Genomic DNA, 7,123 nt, shown 5'->3' with positions numbered 1-7,123 from the left:
GGGTGTTAATTTACATGTTTCATATAGATAACAATGTGCTCACGCATGTGGAGTTCCAGTAAGCCAGCTCTGATTGGCTAAAATGGATGTCAGTCAAAAGAACTGAAATAAGGGGGCAGTTTGCAGAGGCTTAGATACAAGGTAATTAAAGAGATAAAAAGTATATTTATATAACTGTGCTGGTTGTGCAAAAGTAGGGAATGGGTAATAAAGGGATTATCTATCTTTTTAAACAATAAAAATTCTGGTGTAGACTGTCCCTTTAAATATGAATCTCCCCAGATCTATACAACATAACGGTAGAAAATCTATTTAAGTGGGGCCATATCACAAATTTACAAATATATTATAATCTTTGTTTTCTATCATTTATATGAAACAATATTTTCTCCTGAAAGAAATGTTAAATATCAGTTGTTTAAATATAAGTTAAATTGGTTACTGCAGTATTGGTAATGTACTTCCTACTAATTCTCACTGTCAGACATTTTGTCATGCGCTCCACCCCCAGTCCTTTAACTTCTCTTGGTCAATACTGAGTTTACTTAAATCACACTGCAAGGGTGCGTGGAAGAGATAGGCACTAAAATATTCATTTCAATTGTTTTCTTGGACAGAGTTAAAGGGACACTAAACTCAGCATTTTTCTTTCATGATTCAGATAAATAATAACATTTTAAACAATATTCCAATTTACTTCTGTTATCTAAGTTGCTTCATTTTTTAGATATCCTTTGCTGAAAAAATAGAAATGCACATAGGTGAGCCAATCACACGAGGCATCTATGTGCAGCCCCCAATCAGTAGCTACTGAGCCTATCTAGATATGCTTTTTAGCAAACAATATCAAGAAAATGAAGCAAAATAGATAATAGAAGTAAATTAGAAAGTGGCTTAAAATCACTTGCTCTATCTGAATCACGAGAGAAAAAAATTGGGTTTAGTATCCTTTTAAGAAAATAAAGAATTTGTGTTTACATAGAGTAATAATATAATGAGATATTCTTTTGGCAAATTCAGTCCATTTAAAAGGACCATAACATATAGAATAACAAAACCACAAATGCATAATACAAATACTATGCAATAAAACTTACTATGAATGTTAAAAAAGCAGTAGATTATTTTCTGATAAATGTAGTTCTGCACCTGTACCATGTGACAGCTATCAGCCAATAACAGACTCCTGTACCATGTGACAGCTATCAGCCAATAACAGACTCATATGTTTATATAATGTGATCTCCTGCATATGCTAAGTAGGAGCCGGAGCCTCATGTCATTTAAAAGGCTGTGTACAATTTAATAATGAAAATAAATTACAAACAGCAAACAGTTATTTTACATAAAAATAAAGCTAAAGGAGAAATTTCCCATACACTTTATACTATTTTATACACCGGTAAAACAAGTCATTAGAAATACATTAAAGGGGCAGCAAAGTCACAATTACACTTTTATGATTCAAATTTAAACAACTTTCCAATTTCCTTCTATTATCAAATCTGCTTTATTCCCTTGGGGACCTTTGTGACAAAGCAAATAATGCACTATGGTGCGCTAGCTGCTGATTAGTGGCACATACAAGCCTCTTGTCATTGGCTCACCGTATGTGATCAGCTAGCTCTCAGTAGTGCATTGCTGCTGCTTCAATAAAGGATATCTAGAGAATGAAGCAAATATCACAATAGAAGTCAGTTGGAAAGTTGCTGAAAATTATATTTTCTATTTAAATGATGAAAAACATTTGGGGTTTCTTGTTATTTTAAGGGGAAACAAATGTACAGGACACCAGTGACGTGCAGTGAGTTCAGCGGCTGGTGAGGCTATTAATAATGTTGCTTCATTCTTTTGTTATCCTTTGTTGAAGGACATGCAGCAATGCACAACTGGGTGCTAACTGAACATATTAAATGAGCCAATGACAAGAGGCATATGCACAACCACCAATCACCAGCTGCTCCGAGTAGTGCATTGCTGCTCCTTAGCCTACCTTGGTATGCTTTTCAAAGGATACTAAAGAAAAAATCTAATTGGATAACATAAGTAAAATGTAAAAGTCTTTAATATTGTATGTTCTATCTGAAACATAAAAGAAAAATGTTGCGTAGAAAATGAACATTAATATATTCTTCAATAAAAAGCCTAAACACTTTCCATGTTTGTTGTTTTTGTGACAAGAGTGTTAAAATGACTCTTCTGACAGTAGTTAGCAGAAATAGCCATCAAGCACACAGACATAAATCACGAGGCTAACGTGTGAAATCTGTATTTAAGATACATAAAGAGAACTGACATGCATTAAAAGCCTGCAAAGTTTAATCAACAGCTCTTGGAGAATCAGCAGCAGAGCAGCCTATATCAGATTTCAGTTTTTACTTTGTAACCCATAGACTGCCAGTCCAGTAATTCCTAGAAGACATTGAAAGCTTCAGTTAAATTAGCAGTCACTATATGCCAGTGCCTTGTCCCTGATGTGCTATAGATTGTTGCCATAATGTTCAGCACCTTACTACTAAAAAAATGTAAAGAACAGAATTCTAATCAGTGAGCTGAATTTAATATGGGGTGGTGCAACTGCAATGGTCCAGAGACCCTTCAAAAACAAAAACACTATTTGTAGAAAGGCAACAGTCACAGTGACATTTCAGTTTTGCTTAGAACTAGCACAGCATTAGCAATGTGTTAAAATCAAAGGTAGACTAGTTTTTGGATGGAATCTACTACTTGATAAGTTGATATTAATTTCATAAGGTCAGTCACTAACCTTATGAAATTAATATAAATTTATCAAGTAGTAGATTCCATCCAAAAACTAGTCTTCCTTATGAAATTAATATAAATTTATCAAGTAGTAGATTCCATCCAAAAACTAGTCTACCTTTGATTGAAACACATTGCTAATGCTGTGCTAGTTCTAAGCAAAACTGAAATGTCACTGTGACTGCAGCCTTTCTACAAAAAGTTTTTTTTTTAAAGGGTTTCTGGACCATTGCAGTTGCACCACCCCATATTAAATTCAGCTCACTGATTAGAATTCTGTTCTTTACAATTTTTTTTTGTGACTGCTGCCTTAGCCTAGCCTAATAGCCTTAAAATGTAAAAGCCTTTTCAAATGTAAGGCTATTAGGCTAGACTAAGGCCCCAGGGTAGTACTGTTACATACAAAGGGGTAATACTTATTACTGCACAGGGTAGTAATGTGACACCCAAAGGGTGAATAATTATTACTGCACAGGGTAGTACTGTCACACACAGAGGGGGAATGCTTATTACTGCCCAGGGTAGTACTGTCACACACAGAGGGGGAATGCTTATTACTGCCCAGGGTAGTACTGTCATACACAGAGGGGGAATGCTTATTACTGCCCAGGGTAGTACTGTCACACACAGAGGGGGAATGCTTATTACTGCCCAGGGTAGTACTGTCATACACAGAGGGGGAATGCTTATTACTGCCCAGGGTAGTACTGTCATACACAGAGGGGGAATGCTTATTACTGCCCAGGGTAGTACTGTCACACACAGAGGGCGGATGCTTATTACTGCCCAGGGTAGTACTGTCACACACAGAGGGGGAATGCTTATTACTGTCCAGGGTAGTACTGTCACACACAGAGGGGGAATGCTTATTACTGCCCAGGGTAGTACTGTCACACACAGAGGGGGAATGCTTATTACTGTCCAGGGTAGTACTGTCACACACAGAGGGGGAATGCTTATTACTGCCCAGGGTAGTACTGTCACACACAGAGGGCGGATGCTTATTACTGCCCAGGGTAGTACTGTCACACACAGAGGGGGAATACTTATTACTGCCCAGGGTAGTACTGTCACACACAGAGGGGGAATGCTTATTACTGCCCAGGGTAGTACTGTCACACACAGAGGGCGGATGCTTATTACTGCCCAGGGTAGTACTGTTACATACAAAGGGGTAATACTTATTACTGCACAGGGTAGTAATGTGACACCCAAAGGGGGAATGCTTATTACTGCACAGGGTAGTACTGTCACACACAGAGGGGGAATGCTTATTACTGCCCAGGGTAGTACTGTCACACACAGAGGGGGAATGCTTATTACTACCCAGGGTAGTACTGTCACACACAGAGGGCGGATGCTTATTACTGCCCAGGGTAGTACTGTCACACACAGAGGGGGAATACTTATGACTATACTTATTACTGCACAGCAGTTGCGGCTCATGGGTTATTCAAATGGGGGTTCACGGAATAGAGATTTAGAGGATATATAACACAAAATGTACCCCTCCCTTTTGTTTCACATATTAAAATGGTAGGCCAGTGAGCAACCTCTGCATTGGTCCTGTGGTATATTTTGAACCCTTTCTTTTTCTCCACTTAGTGGAGCATTCCCACATCTTTATCTTTAAAAAAAATTACACAAATATAAATGCACTAACACCCCAATCTATTTATGATGCATATACAAAATAAATTTGATTTAACCCTTCAGCTACCAAGGAAAGGCTAATTGTGGTTTAAGATAAAATGTGCCTGTTACTGACTGCAGCCTCCTTGCAATAAAATGATGCCTCCAGCAATAAATTCATGCCCACAGCCCTCCTGCAATAAAATTATGCCTCCAGCTATAAATGATGCCCCAGCCCACCTACAATAAAAAATTTAAAGTAAGAATAGGTGGGGGTAGGGCAAAGTATACTATATACAAGAGGTTGTTGGTTAAAGGCAAATAGCCCAATTTGAGTTTATATAATCTCCTAACCGCTAATACCTCCTGCCACAGATTTATAGTTAAAAGCAAAGTACAACTAACAAGTAATTGTAAATAGACTTACAAATAGGAATAGGTAACTTAAATCTGTGAGGAAAAATTCCACCGACTGAGCCCTTTCTAAGTCAGAGCTAAATTTGTTTTAATTAGAAAAAATGTTTTTCTTGTCCATTCATACACTAAACTTTATTAAGAAAATATATTTAACCACACATACATTTAGCAAGAGCTAAGATTTAAAAACACTGCACCTAAGTTGAGCTAAGATTATTAAATTATTCTGAAATCAGCATCAAAGGTATCTGCAGCAAAATTATAAATATAGGCTAAGCCCTTACAATCCGAGGGCTAGTTTAAGTTTTACCAAGTTTGTAAAGCTGCAATTTACCAGACCAACAAAGGTGAGCAAATTAAAAAAAAAAGGGAAAGACAAAGCTTATCCCAGAGGACCCCTGACGTACGTTTCACAAAAAACGCTTCCTCAGAGGGGTGCGTTTTTTGTGAAACGTACGTCAGGGGTCCTCTGGGATAAGCTTTGTCTTTCCCTTTTTTTTTAATTTGCTCACCTTTGTTGGTCTGGTAAATTGCAGCTTTACAAACTTGGTAAAACTTAAACTTAAACTAGCCCTCGGATTGTAAGGGCTTAGCCTATATTTATAATTTTGCTGCAGATACCTTTGATGCTGATTTCAGAATAATTTAATAATCTTAGCTCAACTTAGGTGCAGTGTTTTTAAATCTTAGCTCTTGCTAAATGTATGTGTGGTTAAATATATTTTCTTAATAAAGTTTAGTGTATGAATGGACAAGAAAAACATTTTTTCTAATTAAAACAAATTTAGCTCTGACTTAGAAAGGGCTCAGTCGGTGGAATTTTTCCTCACAGATTTAAGTTACCTATTCCTATTTGTAAGTCTATTTACAATTACTTGTTAGTTGCACCTACAATAAAATTATGCTCCCAGCCCCTCTTTGTAATAAATTATGCCCCCAGCCCGCTGCAATAAAATGATGCCCCAGCCCTGCTGCAATAAAATACCGCCCCCAGAACCCCTGCAATAAAATGATGCCCCCTGCAATAAAATGATGCCCTCAAGCCCGCTGCAATAAAATGATGCCCCCAGCCCTGCTGCAATAAAATGATGCCTCCAGCCCGCTGCAATAAAATGATGCCCCCCAGCACCCCTGCAATAAAATGATGCTCCTAGCAATAAAATGATGCCCTGAGCCCCCCTGCAATAAATGATGCCACCAGCCCCACTGCAATAAATGATGCCCACAGCAATAAAATGAAGCCCCCAGGCCAGCCCCCCTGCAATAAAATGATGCCCCAGCAATATAATGATGTCCCCAGCCCCCTGCAATAAAATGATGTCCCCAGCCCCCCTGCAATAAAATGATGTCCCAAAAGTCCCCCCTGCAATAAAATTAAGCCTCCAGCCATAAATGATGCACCCAGCCCCGCTGCAATAAATGAGGCCCCCAGCACCCCTGCAATAAAATGATGTTCCCAGCATTAAAATGATGCCCTGAGCCCCCCTGCAGTAAATGATGCCACCAGCCCCCCTGCAATAAATGATGCTGACAGCAATAAAATGATGCCCTGAGCCCCCCTGCAATAAAATGATGCCCCAAGCCCCCCTGCAATAAAAGTATGTCCCCAGCCCCCCCTGCAAAAAAAGTATGCCTCCAGAGTCCAGCCATAAATGATGTCCCAGCCCCGCTGCAATAAAATGATGCCCCCAGCACCTCTGCAATAAAATGATGCTCCCAGCAATAAAATGATGCCCTGAGACCCCTGCAATAAATGATGCCACCAGCCCCACTTCAATAAATGATGCCCACAGCAATAAAATTAAGCCCACAGGCCAGTCCCCCTGCAATAAAATGATGGCCACAGCCATCCTCCCTTGCAATAAAATGATGCCCCAAGCCCCCCTGTAATAAAATGATGTTCCCAGCCCCCTCTTGCAATAAAATTATGCCTCCAGCCATAAATGATGTCCCAGCCCCCCTACAATAAAATTATGCCCCCTGCACCCCTGCAATAAAAGGATGCCCCCAGCAATAAATAGATGCCCCCAGCCCCCTTCAATAAAATGATGCCCTAAGCCCCCCTGCAATAAATGATGCCGCCAGTCCCACTGCAATAAATGATGCCCCCAGCAAAAAAATGAAGCCCCCAGGCCAGCCTCCTGCAATAAAATGATGTCCCCAGCCCCCTCCTGCAATAAAATGATGTCCCCCAGCTCCCCCAGCAATAAAATGATGCCCCAAGCCCCCCCTGCAATAACATTATGCCACCAGCACCCCTGCAAAAAATTATGCCCCCAGCACCACTACAAAAAAAATGCACCAACAATAA

The sequence above is a fragment of the Bombina bombina genome, chromosome 5 (assembly GCF_027579735.1).
Source record: "Bombina bombina isolate aBomBom1 chromosome 5, aBomBom1.pri, whole genome shotgun sequence".
Classification (NCBI taxonomy): Eukaryota; Metazoa; Chordata; class Amphibia; order Anura; family Bombinatoridae; genus Bombina; species Bombina bombina.
The sequence above is the reverse complement of the archived record's forward strand: the minus strand, read 5'-3'. Positions refer to the sequence as shown.